General features: G+C 37.3%; 1 long non-coding RNA gene across 1 annotated transcript; it reads right to left on the reverse strand.

Moving 5' to 3' along the window:
• Positions 1 to 16,891: 16,891 nt before the first annotated feature.
• On the reverse strand, positions 16,892 to 18,525 carry LOC145790915 (uncharacterized). The gene is made up of 2 exons (XR_014330293.1): positions 17,966 to 18,525; positions 16,892 to 17,320 (listed from the first exon to the last, which is right to left on the reverse strand). It is a non-coding gene; the product is annotated as an uncharacterized LOC145790915 (long non-coding RNA).
• Positions 18,526 to 20,660: the final 2,135 nt, after the last annotated feature.

A 20,660-nucleotide genomic window follows, 5' to 3' on the forward strand; every position in this document is an offset into this window, starting at 1 on the left:
TTGAACAGTCCCGCCCTTTTTTTCCCTTTACCTAAAACGAGTCTCATCATTTCAACACACTTTACAACTTCTCTCTCTCAGCCTCCATTGCTTGTTCATTTTCTGAGCTCGTGTTTTGCTGCATTTTGCCTCCATCTTCAGTTTCTTGCTTCTTCTTCTGGTTAGTATTACACCTTTACTTTGCTTTCATATGTTGCTTTCTGTGCTCTATTTTCTGTGTTTTTGCAAAACATTTTCTTCCATTTTGCTTTTCTCAGTACTCTTATGGAAAAAACTTAACCATAAAACATATGACTATATGAAATATCTTGTAGAAAACTGGTTTTCGATCCAAAATCATGATGCAACCGAACTAGGATACTGTTTTAAGCTAGGTAAAAGTCTAGTCAGCGTACAACCGGACTAACACTTCATGTTTACACCAGTAGCTTTGAATAAGTCAAACCACTTCTTGCTAGACCTTAGCCGAGGTAACCAACCGAACTAGGTTTGCACTTAGTATACCGAGATACCTGAACTCCAACCGATCTAGGCCTTTGGGGCTAAACCAGCTTTTTTAGTTTTTTAGATGGAACTCAGAAAGCTGCCCCTAGGCGATCAACCGGTCAAACAGAACCGTTTCCTCAACCGATATATCTAGACGCTTGCCGAGTTCGAACTAGCAAAGCCCTGCTCAAACCGAGCTACAAATCACCTTGCAGAAACCGAGTTTGAACTTGTAGCATCCACATAGCCGATGTAGGGCTCCTATTTTTTGTACTTTTATTTTGTAGCACGGTCCGATGATCTGTGCTTAACCCCTTTGTTTTCTACTTTGCAGACTTAGGTTGCCCAAGCACTCCTCTGCGCGCTCAACCGAGCTACTGAGAACAATTTTTGGACCGAACTTAATTTATTCGTAAATTATACAATAAATGGGGAAGTATAGGTATCTAGTAGACACTCCGGGCGGCCTAGCCGAATTCAGAAAAGACTGCAATATACCCGATGACGTCCACCTGATTTTAGCTGAAAAAGATGTCATTCCTTAGGGTAACGAAGGCTTTGTCCCCTTCATCCTCTTATCCATAATTGAAACCGAACTACGATTTCCAGTCCAACCTTTAATTTGCGAGTTTCTTAAGCAAACTAGATTATGCCCTACCCAACTATCCACCAATTCATACCGCATAATAATGGGAATAGCCGAACTAAACCAGCAAGCCGGTCTCAACCTTGGTCTGGCCGAAATCTTTCACCAATACTCCATTGGTTCGAAGGAAGACGGCTGGGTATACTATCTCAGAATACGCCGCCGTCGTGAGAAAATAATCAAAAACACACCGGATAAAGACTTAAACGACGACGATTTTTTCTGGGTGTCTGGGAATTTTGAGGATCATCAAGCCCAGATTCCTGGCCGACGTATAAACTGGAAAAAAGGAGAACCTGGTAAATTTACTTCGGTTTTCTTGCGTGCTATTTTATATTTCGGTTTGTCCATCTTTCAGCCGAACTAACAGCTGTCTTCTTTCACAGATTCTGCCCACCTCTATTCTTTATGTAGCTACCCCAATCTAGCGACTTTGCGCGCCGCACTACGGTATCCAGAACGTAGTTGGGCTAAGCTATTAAAGTTCGAGCCGACCTACCGATACAGCGGCCGCCGAAAAGCAAGAGTGACCAACTTTCTGCTTGAGGAGGCCCCAGAACCGAACCCAACCTTGCCAGAAATCAGACTAATCCCACTAACTGCTGAAGAGGAAATGGCTAAAAGGAACAGAGTAAGGGCGCTTCTAACCGAAACTAACAGACCCGAAGTACCGCCACCAAGCCAAACGCAGCCTGCTGTTGTGGCCCTCCCTTCTCAACAGCCTTCTTCATCACGCCCTTCTAAGCGCGCCCGATCTACCCCGACCAAACAACAACTTGTGGATGAGGACGAATCCATCCCTCCATCAAGTCCTCAAGCCATCCTTCAACCGGAGCAATCTGATCGAGCTGACTCCTCCAAATGGGCTCCAAATCTCACCTTTCAAGACCGAAATATCTAGGAGACTGACTCGGTCGTTGCTGAGAAGGATCACTTGATGGTTTTCAATCTAGCCAAGAGTGTTTGCCTTTCGAAAGATATGGAGCACCACAACAAGCAACTAAACACCGAGCTGAAGGCCATCCGGTCTTCAACCAAATCAATGATCCTGTTAAGTGGCTCTCCCTTTTCTTTGTCTAACTTTTCCCAACTGTCAGTCTGGCTAAAGAGAGTTACTACCCTTTTGCAGGCCATTCAGAAGAACAATCTTGCACATAAGAAAGTGTTGGAGCTCCGAAAAACAACGAGACAAGCAGTGGCGGAAGCCGAGGCAAAGACATCCTAGCTTGAGCAAGCCAAAAAACAGATAGCCGAGCTACAGTTCGAGAATGGTCGCTTGATTGGACTTGTTAGCTCGGCTGAAGCTGAAAAACAAAAAATTGCCGCAACGGTGAAAGACAAGTACTTGCGCGAGTTGGTCAAACTCGAAGGCAAAAAAGACGCCGAAATAGCTGATCTCAAGAAGAAGGTCGGTGATGCCAACGCCTAAGGTTTCAAAGAGGCGGACGGCCTATACATTCCGCAATGCGAGGGGGCAAAGGATTTGTTCTTCAAGTGCGGCTGGAGAAGTACTGTGGAGCAGCTCGGCTATGGGCCTGAAACCGAGGTCTACAATGCTCCTCAGTACTTCATTCCGGCCTCGCTTGCGTAATATGCTGCTTCGGTCCAAGAACAATTTTTACAGGATTCAGATGATGAAGACGATGAAAATGAACAAACTGTTATTCCGGTAGTCAACGAGCAAGTCAACGATCAATCAGCTCGGTTGGAGGCAACGGTCGAAGACCTGACTGTTGAGCCATCGACTGATATCGTTCTGCCAGTTGCTACTGAGACTGATCTTCCATCTGTAACCGGTGTTCAAGTTGACATTGACGCCGAGATTGAAGACCTTTTCAGTTGATTTTGTACTTTTCTTTTTTGTTACTTCTTTAATCTTGTAACCGGGCTATGGCCCCTCCTTTGTATTTTCTTTTTGATGAATGAAAATTTTCTTGAACTCTTACTTCAGTTGATCTGTATGTTTGTACTAATTTTTCCATGATCTTTTTACTTCTAACTGTTATCTCGGTTTTAGCTGGTCAATCTAACTATGCTCACAAGCCAACCACTCTTTAGCCGACATATTTACTTCGGCTGAAGAGTACAAAGAGTTAAAATCCAACCAACCACTTTTCAGCCATACCCTTATTTCGGCTGAAGAGTACAAAGAGTGGTTTAATCCAGCCAACCACTCTTCAGCCATACCCTTACTTCGGCTGAAGAGTGCAAAGAGTTGGTTTAATCCAACCAACCACTCTTCAGCCATACCCTTGCTTCGGCTGAAGAGTACAAAGAGTTGGTTTAATCCAGCCAACCACTCTTCAGCCATACCCTTACTTCGGCTGAAGAGTACAAAGAGTTGGTTTAATCTAGCTAACCACTCTTCAGCCATACGTTGCTTCGGTTGAAGAGTACAAAGAGTTGGTTTAATCTAGCCAACCACTCTTCAGCCATACCCTTGCTTCGGCTGAAGGTACAAAGAGTTGGTTTCATCCAGCCAACCACTCTTCAGCCATACCCTTGCTTCGGCTGAAGAGTACAAAGAGTTGGTTTAATCCAGCCAACCACTCTTCAGCCATACCCTTGCTTCGGCTGAAGAGTACAAAGAGTTGGTTTAATCCAGCCAACCACTCTTCAGCCATACCCTTACTTCGGCTAAAGAGTACAAAGAGTTGGTTTAATCCAGCCAACCACTCGTCAGCCATACCCTTACTTCGGCTGAAGAGTACAAAAGAGTTGGTTTAATCCAGCCAACCACTTCTTCAGCCATACCCTTACTTCGGCTAAAGAGTACAGAGTTGGTTTAATCCAGCCAACCTCTAAGTTAGTTTTTCCAGCTAACTTAGAATAATGTTTGGTTATTCCGACCAAACGTCCTGCAGCCTGGATCCTTATCCTGGGCTTAGGAAGGGTGTTGGTTTAATCCAGCCAACCTCTAAGTTAGTTAGTTTTTCCAGCCAACTTAGAATAATGTTTGCAATGTTCCTAACTTCACTAAAGCTATCTTTTACAGAGAACAACTTATGCTGAAAAGAATCGATTTGTTTTATTGAGGAAAGAAAAAATTACACGTGTTTGAAAGCTAAAAATAGAATAACTTGAGATTGGCAGTGTTCCATGGTCTAGGGATTGCTTTGCCGTCCTTGTCTTCTAGGTGGTATGCCCCTTTGCTTGCTAACCCAACCACTTTGTAAGGACCTTCCCAATTAGGCCCTAGCTTGCCATCTCCTGGTATTAAGGTGTTTCCCATCACTTTGCGTAGTACCCAATCTCCGATCTTGAATTGTCTTGGATGTACTGTTTTGTTGTATTTCCTGGATAACTCTTGTTGGTATGAGGCAATGTGGACCAGTGCTCTTTCTCTTCTTTCTTCCGTAAGGTCGAGCTCCAATGTTATGGCTTCTCCATTCAAGTCGGGATCAAAATTTTCGCTTCGAATTGTGGGGAGGCCAACTTTCAGTAGGATCACTGCTTCCATTCCGTAGGCTAAGGAGAATGGTGTTTCTCCTGTTGATCGTCGAGGTGTGGTGCGGTAAGCCCATAAAACATGAGGAAGTTCTTCCACCCACTTGCCTTTTGCCTTCTCTAACCTTTTCTTCAGTCCATCCAAAACTACTTTGTTTGAAGCTTCTGCCTGTCCATTTGCTTGGGGATATGCCGGTGTAGAATTATAGAACTCTATTTTGTATTCTTCACAAAAGCCTCTGAAGATACTGCCGTCGAACTGAGTGCCATTGTCTGAGATAAGGGCTTTTGGTTTGCCAAACCGAGTGATGATGTTTTTCCAGACGAATTTCTTCACATCTCTTTCCTTGATCGATGCCAATGCTTCTGCTTCCACCCACTTTGTGAAGTAGTCTGTTGCTGCGAGAAAGAACTTTCTGTTGCTGGGTGCTGTTGGAAGTGGTCCTACTATGTCCAAGCCCCACATTGCAAAAGGCCGTGGGCTAGTTAATGGTAGGAGTTCTCTTGCTGGTTGATGTATTTGGTGTGCGAATTTTTGGCATTTCTCACACTTCTTCACATATTTCTCTGAGTCTGCCTACATGTATGGCCACTAGTATCCTTGTGAAATAGCCCTGTAAGCTAGCGATCTTCCGCCTTGATGACTTCCACACACCCCTTCGTGTATCTCGTACAAGAATGCTTCCACTTTGCTAGGGTGGACACACTTTAGATAGGGTCCTGAGAACGACTTTTTTGTATAATGCCCAAGATGGGGAGAGCCAAAATCGCTGTGACTTTGCTCTAATTTTGTTGGCTTCTTTCTTTTCTTCTGGTAGGACGCTGTCTTTCAAGAATAGTATGATGGGATCCATCCATGAGGGGCTTAGTTCTGTGCAACATACCTCTTTTGTTTCGGGGTCCTCAATACTTGGTCTAAGTAGGTAGTCAATCAGTAGTGGATGAGGGATGGAGGTGTCTGCCATTGAGGCGAAGCCTGCTAGTTCGTCTGCTCTACGGTTCTCCTCCCTGCCTATCTGCTCTATCCTTACTACTTCAAATTTATTGATTTCTGTTCTGACCAATTCTTGGTACTTGACCATCCTATCATCCTTTGCTTCATAGTCGTTAGAAATTTGGTTTACCACCAGCTGTGAGTCACTGTAGACCATTAATTCGGTGGCCTTCATGTGGTATGCTGATCTGAGTCCTGCTAGAAGCGCTTCATATTCTGCTTCGTTGTTTGATGCTGGGAAGCCAAAGTTGATTGCTTGCTCCACAGCCAGGCCGTCTGGTGAGATGAGGACTATGCCAAGTCCTGCACCATGCCGGTTGGATGCTCCATCCACAAAGAGCTTCCACATCTTACCAACGAACAATTTCCAGCAAGTGGAGGGGTCAGATGATGTCGTGGGGTCAAGAATGTTACTGGTGTTTTCTTCAAGGTCTATGCTTGCTGTTTGCCCCTCGCTATCTGATTGAACCAAGTCTTTATTTGTTGGTGAGTCTTGGTTTGTTGAAGCTTGGTTTGTTTCTTCCTTGCTATCTTTAGTCTGGTCTGCCTTGGAGTCTGACTGAGTACCTTCTACTAGGGATTACGCTATTCTAGCGTCATCTTCCATCCCTAGTTCGGTTGTGTCAGTTAGGTCGACTGGGCAGATATGATGACTTCCAGGAGTAAACTCTGCGACGAAGTCTGCCAAAGATTGGGCCTTTACTGCGGTCCTGGGTTGGAACTTGATGTCGAATTGTCCCAACTCTACTGCCCACTTCAAGATTCGCCCAGAAAAGTTCGCCCTCTCAAACAAAGCTTTTAGTGAAAAAGCTGTGAGGACAACTATGGTGTGGGCGTGAAAGTAGTGTGCCAATTTCCTGGAGGCCATCATTAAGGCCAATGCAAGTTTTTCCAATGGCAAGTACCTTGTTTCGGCTCCTAGCAATGTCTTGCTGACATAATAGATGGGCAGATGTTGAATTCCTTCCGCATGGACCAACACTGCGCTAATTACGTACTGAGAGACTGCAAGGTATAGGAAGAGTTCTTCTCCTGATATTGGGGTGACCAGTAATGGTGGAGAGGACATGTATTGTTTCAGGCTTTCCAGTGCTTGGTCGCATTCTTCGTCCCATTCGAACTTGGCTTTTAAAGCTTGAAAGAATGGTCGTAGTCTGTCTGATGATCGGCTTATGAACCGATTGAGCGCGGCCGCCATGTCGGTGAGATGTTGTACTTCTTTTACTGAGTTTGGTCTCTCCAAATCCTGAATTGCTTTGATTTGGGAAGGGTCTGCTTCTATACCCCGGTTGGTCACAAGGAAGCCCAAGAATTTGCCAGATCCTATACCGAATGCACACTTAGATGCGTTGAGGTGCAACTTGTGCTTCTTCAGGATATCAAACATCTCGCCTAGGTCCTTGAGATGGTCATTTTCATCCTTACTTTTGACCACCATGTCGTCGATGTAAGCCTCCATCGTTCTTCCTAACAATGGTTCAAACATCTTGGTGACCATTCGCTGGAATGTTGCCCCTGCGTTCTTCAGGCCAAAGGGCATGACCGTGTAACAGTATAGTCCTCTTGGAGTTGTAAAGGATATGACCTCCTGGTCTGGTTCATGCATGGCGATTTGGTGGTAGCCTCTGTATGCATCCAGAAAGCTAAGTCGGTTGTGCCCCGCCGTTAGGTCTACCAGTTGATCTATTCATGGTAGAGGAAAGCTGTCTTTTGGGCACGCCTTGTTGACTGTTTTGTAGTCGACGCAGACACGCCATTTGCCATTCTTCTTTGGCACTACGACCGTGTTGGAGATCCATTTTGGGTAGTGCACCTCTCTAATTGCTCCTGCCTCCAGCAGGTTACCTACTTCTTCTGCCACTATTTCGGCATGGTGAAGTGCCGATCTGCGTGTGCGCTGAATGACTGGTCTGGCGGATGGGTGGACATTGAGTTGGTGACAGATGAAGTTTGGATCAATGCCTGGCATGTCGTAGGGTGTCCAGGCGAACACTTCGATGTTAGAGGTTAAGAATTCCAAGACCTCTAATCTTTCAGTGCTGGACAACGACGAACCGAGCAGAAAGAACTTATCCGGGTTCTTTTCATCTATTTTTACCTCCACCAAGTCCTCCACTGCTTTCTGATCTGCCGCTTTGCCGACATCTGCAAATAGCTCATTATTTTCAAGTTCTTCCACCGAATGAACGTATCCTTTGGCAGCGCGGCTGCCATTCACCGTGACGAAACATTGCTTTGACATGATCTGATCTCCATAAACTTCTTCAATTACACCGGTGTCATTGGGAAACCTCATTACTTGGTGGTAGGATGACGCCACCGATCGCATGGCATGCAGCCATGTCCTGCCCAAAATGATGTTGTAAGTGGAGGGGACCTTCAATACCCAGAACTCCACTTGTTTCGTCACGCTTCCTGCTCTAACTGGAAGAATTATTTTGCCGACGGGCCATTCTGGCATGGAGTTGAATCCAATTAGGGGAGATACAGCAGGCGCCAAGTCTTTGTCTTGTAGCTTCAGTTGTTTAAATGTTTCGTAGTACATGATTTCACATGTACTACCCTGGTCAATCAGAATCCGCTTCACGTCAAAATCCTTGACTCAGAGAGTGACGACCAGGGCATCATTGTGAGGGCAATATATCCGTTCTAAGTCTTTATCCGAAAAAGACATGACGTTTGTTGCCTCTGTCTTCCCCTTCTTGGTGGCAGGTTGGGCACTTAGCACCTCTCTTAAGTGTTCAGCCTTTTTGATTGATCCTCTGAGCTCCCATACACGCTCAGGTTTAAAGACCCCATGTATCACATTGATAACGCCTTGAGGTGGGGCGTCGACTGGCATCCCGTTGGGCCTATTGTGATCCTGGAGGGCTGGTTGCGTCCTTCCTTCAATGTACTTATCCAAGTGTCCTGCTGCCACCAACTCCTCTAGGTGCTGTCTCAATGGTGTGCAATTCTCAGTGCGGTGCCCCTTTTCTTTATGGAAGGTGCACCGTGATCTTTCGTCGTAGTCTTTCTGTGCTTCTCCCAGCTTGGCTGGCCACTTGACGAAAGGCTCATCTCTTATTTCGCTCAGAATCCGATATATTAGTTTCTTGAACACCGTGGTTATGGCAGTGTGGATTCTCAACCATCTTTTATCCGGGTCTTCTCTGTTATCTCGTCTGCCACGTTCATTTCTGTTACTTCGATCTACCGTGTTGACCTTTGCTGAGGTCTTCTTTTCTGGTACTGTAGGCGCCCCAGGATTTGCTTTGGCGCGTGCGCCATCCTCTTCTACCCTAATGTGCTGATGCACTCTTTCCATCAAGGCTTCCATGGTGAGGGGTGGTGTCATGGTGATCGAGTCCCTTAATCTGTTCCCGACTGGAAGGCCTCTTTTATACTGTGTAATGGCGAGATTAGTGGGGCAGTCCCCAATCTGATTGAATGTCTCCCAGTAACGACTGTTGTAGGATCTTAGGGTCTTTTTATCGCCCATGTTGATGGAGAGCAATTGGTCAATCTCCACCGGGGTTTTGGTGTTCGTTCGGAACCTCGTTACGAACGCTTCTGCCAATTGCGCCCAAGAGGCTATGCTGCCTTCTGGAAGTTTCTCGAACCAAGTCAAGCCTAGATTTCCAAGGCTAGATGGGAAGAGTATGCACATTAAGGTCTCGTTTCGCCTGTATACAGCCATGACTTGGCGAAAGTGGCTCAAGTGTGAGTAGGGGTCCGTCTTCCCTTCATATGTAGTGAATTTGGGCTGAAGGAAGCCTGATGGCAGGGGCGCGTTTTCAATCGCCGGAACAAACGGCGAAGTCTGCAGCCTTGCTAATGCTTTGTCCATTGGTTCGTAGGCAGGGCGCGGTATTGGCATTCCAACCTCGACTCTTCCATGCGTCCGAGGAGCCAACCGTTGTAAGGCAGAAACTCTGTATCCTCCTTGCATCGTGCTTTTTCTTCGAGCACAGTTCGTAAGTCGGATGATCTGGGTAACTCCGTTTGTCTAGATCTGGTTTGGTGCGTATGTGAGGGCCAATACGTGCTTCCTTCAGTGTATGATCTTTCAAATCTCATCCTTTCAGACCTGGAGTGACGAGTTCTGGAAGACCAGGATTGAGTATCGCCTGTCCTGAGGCTTCTACTCTCTCCTTGCGAGGGTGTGGTATTCCTACTACGATTTTCTGAGTGGTGAGGGGGCGTCTTGTTTTTGCGCCCCTCTCCTGTCGCCACTTCTTTATTCTTCATCTGGCGCTTCAACACCTCCATGTCGGCCGCCATCTTCCTTATCAATTCGTCTTGCTCCTTCACGCGATTTTCCAGAGCTTGAGGATCAATCCTCCGTCTTTGCCTGTCAGGACTTTGCGAGCGAGATTGACGGGGGCTGTGAGTCCGTCTTCCCCTAGTATCTCTCCTGGGGTTATGTCGTTGGGGCTCCAAATCTGCTATGGGAGGGATAGAAGGTAATCCTTCACGCCTCGTTCCCCCATCTGGGGTTTGCCCGTCGATGGCGGAATGTGGCAATTCTTCAATGTGCGCCATTGTTTGTAAAGAGGAGAAGCTTTAGTCAAGAGGTTCTGTTCTGTCTGCAATTCCCACAGACGGCGCCAATTGTACGGGAAAAAAATAAACTTTCTCGTATAATCCTGTTGACCAAGTCTACTCTCCTCCGTACGTCGTCGCTTTATCACCTGAAAACACAAACGTGAGCTAGCCGGCGAGTGTGTGCCGGAAACCTCTCCGATGCCTAAGTCAGTAAGCTTGACAATTAGACAAAAGCTTTGTGTATTCAGAAAGCAAAGTTGTGTGTTACTTCTCCAAAGGTGATGTTTGTGAGCTTTTATAGGTTTCGTGTGGCACAATCCTAGTAGGACTTCTATTCCTCCATGCAGAGTCATCCTAGGATTTAACCTCCTGAAGGATAATCCTTATCTTCCAACACCCCCCTCACTGCTTAAACCAAGTGAGATGGTTATTACCATGGCCGGACTCCCAAATGACCGAAGTAATCATGGCTATGTTGAGCCACAGAGTAAGCCGTACTATCCTGAGTTCGGTTCTTCCTTCTCTTCTTTATCTCGGTTCTCTCGTGCACAAACCATGGCATAGTTAGACCGAGCTACCGAGTAGCAAGGTTCTATCCGTTTTATCCACAATACGCCATGACCGGACTAACTTTGAGACCGACCTAGCTCCAAGTCGCTTTCGGACCGGAGTAACTTTATTTCTCTCTTGGGCCGGAGTAATATTTACCTCTCTTGGGCCGAAGTAACTTTACGGCCTTTTCACCCAGCCCTTCGTGCTTTGGGCCATAATGACCATCTCATAGCTCGGCCCAATTTTTACCAAAATTACCCTCTCAGAAATCTTTTCTATAAAATTGATTTCAAAATCAAGACATTACGCGTGGAATTATTGGTATTATCAATTTATAATTCATATATAACATTTTAATAGTAACTTTAGGAAGGAATTCTGTGGTGAAAAGATTTTAGCCAACTAAATAGGCTCCATTTATTGGGTACAATTACCTTATGAAACATTTTTTATTTGAAAATTGTTATATAAACACAAATTTTATATAGAAAAATTATTATAATGATATGATAACAGTGTTTATTTTTATTTTTATTTTGAAAATTATAAATAAAAAGATGAGTATATTATTTTGAAATGAAAGGAACTTAAAATGTCATAATACAGGAAAATTAGATATATATATATATATATATATATATTATATAACATTACACTTATAATTGTCTTATTAGCTATTCGGATGGTAGATGTCGCCAAACAACACCAATCATCTACGAAGCCGTGTATGCTGGGCAAAATAAACTAGAAATTTTAACTTGTTTGTTTTTTCAACTTAAAATACACTCCCATCTACAAAAACTTAAAATACTCAAAATAAAGTTTTGTAAAAAAAAGAAAACTATTTTGTATTATTTTTTTAATTTTGTCATTAAGGTCAATTCTTTTATTTATTTATTTAATTATTTTTATATAGATGGGTAAAGCCAAAATTTACGAAGTCAGTCTTTGTCAATGCATCTGTGAATAATACTTTATAGGTTTAACAATTTAGTTAAAAAAATTAAGAAGTCATAGAAAAAGAAAAAGAAAAAAAAAGAGAGAGTAAAAATTTCATTTTTCATTTTTATTATTTTTTTGCATTTTTTTAATAAAAGACTAAAAAGTAAAAATGAGTAAATTGGTGAAAAATCCACTTTAGCAATTGTCTAAGGCAATAGATTCAATGAATATTTTTTATTGGTAAGGGATCCACCTTTTGTATAATAGTTTGATGAGAAATCTGAAAGAATATTTCGTTTCAATTTTATCCCCTAATTTATTTGTTGCTTTTTTTTATTTGTTAACTTTTCGTTGACTATCTGTTCAAATTAATACCTATCTGTTCAAATTTTTTTGTCTATCTGTTCAATTTTGTTTCTATCTATTCAAAAAAAAAAATTTGATCTGTTCAAATTTTTTGACTATCTATTCAAATTTATATCTATCTATTTAATATTTTCTATCTATCCAAATTTTATCTGTATAAATTTTCTATCAGTCCAAATTTTTTGCTTAAATTTTTTATATGTTCAAATTTTCTTATCTATTCAATTTTTTTCTTGAAATTCTTCTATTTGTTTAATTTTTTTCCCTATACAAATTTATTTAAATTCTTCTATTCAAATTTATTTGTATACAAAGCCAAACCAACCCGATCTGTTACAATAATGGACAAAGTATTATCCATTATCCGTTGAAATGCAAATCTTTGGCATTGAAATAATTAAGCCACTGTTCTTCATCATCATCATCACCACCAACAACAAAAACTTACTATCTAACAAAAAAAAAAGCATCAACAACAAAACAATTTTTTTTTGAACAAACACAAAAAAGAAAAAACAACACACACAGAACGGAATTTGGATCTCAAGCACAGTTTCTCAATCTGAGCCTTCAACAAAAACAGCAACAGATAGAAGAAAAACACATATATACACACACACACACACACACACACACATATATATATATATATATGGGTGAATTACACTAAAGATTCCTATAATTTGGGACTTATGTCATATTGGTTCATGACTTTTTAATTGTGATACATTTGATCCTGAATTTTGAATTTTATTCCCAATAAGGACAATTGAATATACCATTGCTCAATTTCAATGGCAAAGTTGTCAATTTGATATAATATAAACTAATTTAACAAATATAAATGTCAAAAAAATAATTTTAAATTTTTAAAAATTATTTCTACCCACCAAAGATAAAATTATGTAAAATTGATAAATCTTTTACACATTTATTTATTTATTTTTACCAAATTAAATATTATTATGTGTTTGAATGATGATCATGCAAAAGTAATGGGTGGTTGTTTTTATTTTCATGAAATTATTTTTTATTTTTCCAAAAGTCAAATATGATGACAACTTTGATATCATTATTAAACCAATCCATTAAATCAAAAAAATTCAAAACTAAAAACATTTCATACATTAAATATATCGATTACATATTAAAAGCCTAACAATCACCCGTTACATGACCATTATCCAAACACATAATAAAAAATAATTTGGTAAAATAAATAAATAAATGTGTAAAAGATTTATCAATTTTACATAATTTTATGTTTGATGGGTAAAAATAATTTTTAAATATTCAAAAATATTTTTTTGATATTTATTTTTGTCAAATTAGTTTATATTTTATCAAATTAATGACTTTGTCCTTGAAATTGAGCAATAGTATCTTCAATTATCTTTATTTGGAACAATATTCAAAATTTAGATTCAAATGTGTCACAATTGAAAAGTCAATGATAAAAGTGATACGGGTCTTAAACTATAAAGACTGTTAGTGTAATTCGCTTTATAGATATATATAAGAATCGCTTATCTGCTTGAGGTTCATCATTTTTTCCCCCCAATTTTGTCCTTTTATTTTGAATAATTTACTAATGGTGGTGATTAAGGCCGAAATGTACATCATTGAGGCCGTTAATTAGAATCTCTTAACTTCACTTGCTGGTCAAACTGTATATTTTATGTGTGTTGAGTGTCAATCAGGTTATACATCGTCGGAGCATAAAATGAGCAAAAAGACAGAATTTGGCAGAGTTGACTTTTTCCGCACGTGCGTTGACTTTTTCCGCACGTGCGTTGACTTTCCCGCACGTGCGTTGACTTTTTCTGGGAAAGTCAAACCGACGTTTTAAACCTGTTTGGACAAGATTGACAGGATAAAAAGAAGAGAAAAATGCTGGATTAGGGTTCTGAAATTGTTTGGACCTAAAGAGGGAGGCTAGGGTTTGCAAAAGAGGAAGAAACAAAAAGCTTCAAGGATGTCTCCCATGGTGATTCCTTCTCCTTCTACTTCCTTCCACTCCTCCATGAGTGGCTAGTTTTCTTTTCTAGGGTTTTGATGAAACCCTAGCCATGTAATTATGTAGTTTTCTTTTTTTGATTTTATATTATGTAAGGTTTGAACCATTGTATGGTGTTTTAGAAATTCTTTATATATGATCTTCATTATCTTTTCAAATATTTAACTTTCTGTGATTGTTGAATATTATCCATACATGAGTTTTCTATTCCTTCACATTCAAGGTATGGGACGAACTATGCTACGAGGAACGAGTCGTATCACTACCCTAGTTTAGAGTGAACGATTCGTATTACTTGAGATGGTTCGTGCTCGTACATTGAATGTGATGATCTTCTTGTTAAATGCTTTGAGCTTGTAGTTGTGAAGCATTAATTCGTTCAAACCATAGCATAATTAATTTCAATTGGAAACCCTAATTATGTGGTTAGTGGTGAATTCTCAACCCTAGGATTTTTCCCCAATTTAGTAAATCCAATTTCATTTATTATTGATAATTTAATTCCTTAGTTTAATTTATTTGTTATTAAATTAGGTTATGATCATTCAATCTTTTTATCAAAATTAATTTAGGAATTTAACAATTAAATTAGTTTAATTTCACAATAGTCCCTGTGGATCGATACCTGGACTTGCCATTATTCTGATAGAATTTGGTATAGTTTAGTATTTAATTTTGGTGTGTTCAACGACCCATCTATATGTTGAGTGATTTTTTTTCATAATTACGTAAACATTATTAGCCAATTATGAAACAAGTTTTTAGTAATTACGCAAATATTCTTAGTCAATTATGAAACAGGTTTTTCTGTAATCAAGCAAATATTCTTGGTCAATTATGAAATAAAATTTTTTATTTTGTAAAAAATTACAAATACACCCATAAGATTTGTTTAAGATATGAATCGGTCTCATAATACTATAAATTACAACTATCGCTTGTTATAAATTTTAATTTAACACGATACTTAGGAAAAAAAATAATTATTCTCCTATACAATAATGAATTATCAAAATTGTTTATTGAAAAATATTTCTCATATTATTAAAAACTAGTAATTGACTTAATATTTTATTTATTAACAAAACGGTTAACTGAAAAATATTTTTCATATCATTAAAAAATGTTAACTTACTTAATGATTTACTTATTAATAAAATTGGTCATTTTTTATGAGAGTATGATTTATGCATTAATAAAATTAGTCATTTGTATATATATGTATTTCCTTCTGCTTCTTTATTAGTTCAGTAAATTATCTTAATAGTTTTTTTAAATGGGAGAATTATCTTAGTATTTGTTTTATATTTATTTGTTGAGAAAAACTACAAATCATAATTTTTTTTTTTTTTTATAAATTCAGAAGAAATATTAAGGGCTCATAAATTCACTTGAAATGCTGGTAATAGAATTGAAGTCTGCATCACTAAGTGTATAACAAATCAAAAAGTGATACATATCATACCACATAATTCTATCATATATCAAATGATTTATTTTATTTAATTTTATAGAAAAATATTCTAATTTTTAAAAAATTATCAAAGTACGAAACTTAAACATACTGTAATATTTTTAAACTAGTATATATATATATATATAACACATGTAAGGATCATAACTCTTGGGATATTTATATACTAGCGTATGCCCATGCCTAAAGGCACGGTGTAAATAATATTAAGATTAAAATGCAGTTATAAAAATATATTTAACAGACTGTACTCTACAATTCTAAACAAATCAAACATAAAAAAAAAATTAAATATCAAATAATACACACCAGCCAGTGCTCTGCAATTTAAAAGAAATTAAAATTAAAATACACACCAGTTACTGTACTCTATAATTCCAAACAAATCAAATATAAAAATAAAATTAAATATCAAATAATGCACATCAGCCAATGCTCTACAATTTAAAAGAAATTAAAATTAAAATGCAAACCAGTTAGTGCTACTGCTGCCAATCAAATCTCTAAGAGAAATTAGAACCGGTGAATCATATCTATAGATGGTATGTAGCTTCACAACAAAATTCATCCTATGACATCTGGTAACCACAAAATTTAGAAAATATAACGCACGCACATCTATTCTATCATTGAACAAAATTGTTTTCATCTCCCAATGCAAGATGCCTACTTTTTGTAGAGTATTGTTGTGTGATTACCAATTTTTACACCAAATTTATATATCATTTTGACATGTAATCACAGAATTAGTGCATCAGTAGACACCTTTCATGCATTAAAATACACATATGCATGGCATATAAGATGCCTCCTCAGATGATGGAACCTAACTGTATAGAGATAACTTGAAAATGGAGCCTAATAGCAAGAGGAACAATACATTATTTAACTGTATAGTATAGAGAAAAATTGACATTTTTTTCACTATCATATTCCATATCAGTTTAAGTGTTTTCTTTTGTCTAACATTAACAATACATTATTTAAAAGAAATACAAATAAAACAAAAATGATTGCCTACAGAAAATATAAGGCACAATAAATATGATAAATGGACCACCCCAAAACAACTGAGATTAATGAGTGATCAAAAATATCATAAATGTAGAACTATTTCTAGAATTGGGTAATCATACTATTCAAGATAATATTGTGCAACTGATTTAGCTACTTCTATTCAAATCAATCACAGGGACAATGGGTTACGTTTGTCAGACCCACATTTGAATCCCTGATATAGAATATATATGGTTACAGAGAAATTTTCAAGTGTTAATCCAACTAAGATCTATCAAAAGCAGCAGTTGCAACAGCTAATCATTACATAGCCACACTACACACCACAAAAGAAATTCAACACTAAAAAGAGTTAGAAGTATGGACCCTACCTTAGGCTGAAGATTGGTTATTGTGGACCTCAGCACAGTGATCTTCTTCATCTGGCAAATACCAGTGGGGGAATTGAACAAAAAGAGCGAAAAAACGTAAGGAACATCCAATCTAAAGATGAAATACTTACCAAAAAAAATCTAAAGATGAAACAGAAGTTAACAGGTAAATTTCACTGGACATACCCTGAACAAAAGCAGGGGTATATAATATTTATTTACCAAATGTTGATCAGCAAATTTCTACTATATAGCACAAAGAATCCCAAAGATGATGTCAAATTTTTGTCGAAGGAAAATAAATTTCATACATAGTCAATAAAAAACTGAAACAAAGAATAGTACGGGATGTTGGTTGAAAAACAACTATAGGAGGCATTGCAGTTGCTTTGATAGGCTGCATACTCCTAGCAATACATTTTTTGTATGGTTTGGACCAAATCATTCTGTGTTCATCACAATATAAGCAAACACTACTCAACTGCGGAAAGAGGAAATAGTGGATTACTCAACTGTAAGGAAGATGGCTTGCCATGAACAACAATACCAAAAATGCTTGATTGAAACTTTGCAGAATTCAGATTGCGATTGAAAGACGACACTTGAAACAAAATAAAACAATAATAATAACAACAATGAGAACAATTTCCATGTCGCACATTGCAATCCATGAGTAGTGAAAACTAAATGACATAATGTGGAAACAAAATTAGAACAAAAATAAATAAATAAATAAAAATAAAAAATACACATACAACAAAATTAAAAAAACAAAGAAAGTTCTAAGGTTGAGAATTTAACTGAAAAAAAAAAAAAACATTACCAACATCTCAATAAATAAACATTACCAACATCTTAATAAACATTACCAAAAAGGGATATGTTAGAATTAGGTTATGGTATTTGACAATAAATAAATAACTAAATAAATAAATAAATTTAAAAAATAAAAAATAAAGTGAGAGGTTAAGTTTTCAATAACCTAATTGATGTTTTCATGATTTTCAAAATAGGAAAAATCAGCTCATGAAATAAAATTAATTCTAACATGTCTAAACAACCAAATAAGCATCAAAGAAAAATGAAAAAATTTAACAACAACACGATGAACATAATCCACAACTACCTCTTTGGTAGCAGATGAATAACATCTCAACGCGGATACTGCAGGCTGCTGTATCCTCTGCAAGGATTGTTCTAAAATCTGAAATTAAATACTATCTATTAGATGCAAAAAAAATCTTCCTTTTTCAAAATCAAAACATACGATTGAAAGACCTACCGGAACAAGAAATCCTCCAGCTCCAAGTTTTTGCCTTGCAATCCCCCACATCCTGACAAATGAACTAAATACATACATACATAGTCCACATACACAAAGAAACCATAAAATTAAGCAGATAATATCTCCAAATCAGAGGCAAAACAAAATATTATACATAGTTCAAACCCGAATTGCAACAGACGGAAAATAGTCAATCAAAAAAAAAAAAAGAAAAATTGTTTTAAATTTTTTATAATAGACCATCGTTAAAGCAATCCTATTCATACAGGACTCAATCAAAGATAGTCAGTTAAACACCAGAATCGATCAAAATCATTCAAACAGATCCAGTAGGTAATCCATAAAGTAAACCACGCAACAATAATATATAACAAATGTAAGTACATCCAATTCGAGAGAGTAAAGTTCGTACGATCGGAATTAAATAAATAAATTAGAACAAAAGAAAGTTCTAAGGTTGAGAATTAGAACAAAAATAAATAAATAAATAAAAATGAAAAATACACATACAACAGAATTTAAAAAACAAAGAAAGTTCTAAGGTTGAGAATTTAACTGAAAAAAAAGAAAAAAATTACCAACATCTCAATAAATAAACATTACCAACATCTCAATAAACATTACCAAAAAGGGATATGTTAGAATCAGGTCATGGTATTTGATAATAAATAAATAACTGTATAAATAAATAAATTTAAAAAATAAAGTGAGAAGTTAAGTTTTCAATAACCTAATTGATGTTTTCATGATTTTCAAAATAGGAAAAATCAGCTCATGAAATAAAATTAATTCTAACATATCTAAACAACCAAATAAGCATCAAAGAAAAATGAAAAAATTGAACAACAACACGATGAACATAATCCACAACTACCTCTTTGGTAGCAGATAAATAACATCTCAACGCGGATACTGCAGGCTGCTGTATCCTCTGCAAGGATTGTTCTAAAATCTGAAATTAAATACTATCTATTAGATGCAAAAAAAAAACTTCCTTTTTCAAAATCAAAACATACGATTGAAAGACCTACCGGAACAGGAAATCCTCCAGCTCCAAGTTTTTGCCTTGCAATCCCCCACATCCTCACAAATGAACTAAATACATACATACATAGTCCACATACACAAAGAAACCATAAAATTAAGCAGATAATATCTCCAAATCAGAGGCAAAACAAAATATTATACATAGTTCAAACCCGAATTGCAACAGACGGAAAATAGTCAATAAAAAAATTTGTTTTAAATTTTTTTATCATAGACCACCGTTAAAGCAATCCTATTCATACAGGACTCAATGAAAGATAGTCAGTTAAACACCAGAATCGATCAAAATCATTCAAACAGATCCAGTAGGTAATCCATAAAGTAAACCACGCAGCAATAATATATAACAAATGTAAGTACATCCAATTCGAGAAAGTAAAGTTCGTACGATCGGAATAAAATAAATAAATTAGAACAAAAGAAAGTTCTAAGGTTGAGAATTAGAACAAAAATAAATAAATAAATAAAAATGAAAAATACACATACAACAGAATTAAAAAAACAAAGAAAGTTCTAAGGTTGAGAATTTAACTGGAAAAAAAAAAATTACCAACATCTCAATAAATAAACATTACCAAAAAGGGATATGTTAGAATCAGGTCATGGTATTTGACAATAAATAAATAACTATATAAATAAATAAATTTAAAAAATAAAGTGAGAAGTTAAGTTTTCAATAACCTAATTGATGTTTTCATGATTTTCAAAATAGGAAAAATCAGCTCATGAAATAAAATTAATTCTAACATATCTGAACAACCAAATAAGCATCAAAGAAAAATGAAAAAATTGAACAACAACACGATGAACATAATCCACAACTACCTCTTTGGTAGCAGATGAATAACATCTCAACGCGGATACTGCATGCTGCTGTATCCTCTGCAAGGATTGTTCTAAAATCTGAAATTAAATACTATCTATTAGATGCAAAAAAAATCTTCCTTTTTCAAAATCAAAACATATGATTGAAAGACCTACTGGAACAGGAAATCCTCCAGCTCCAAGTTTTTGCCTTGCAATCCCCCACATCCTGACAAATGAACTAAATACATACATACATAGTCCACATACACAAAGAAGCCATAAAATTAAGCAGATAATATCTCCAAATCAGAGGCAAAACAAAATATTATACATAGTTCAAACCCGAATTGCAACGGACGGAAAATAGTCAATCAAAAAAAAAAAAATTGTTTTAAATTTTTTATCATAGACCACCGTTAAAGCAATCCTATTCATACAGGACTCAATCAAAGATAGTCAGTTAAACACCAGAATCGATCAAAATCATTCAAACAGATCCAGTAGGTAATCCATAAAGTAAACCACGCAGCAATAATATATAACAAATGTAAGTACATCCAATTCGAGAGAGTAAAGTTCGTACGATCGGAATTAAATAAATAAATTAGAACAAAAGAAAGTTCTAAGGTTGAGAATTAGAACAAAAATAAATAAATAAATAAATAAAAATGAAAAATACACA

Source organism: Camellia sinensis, chromosome 5 (genome assembly GCF_055761805.1).
Source record: "Camellia sinensis isolate YWXY chromosome 5, ASM5576180v1, whole genome shotgun sequence".
NCBI lineage: Eukaryota > Viridiplantae > Streptophyta > Magnoliopsida > Ericales > Theaceae > Camellia > Camellia sinensis.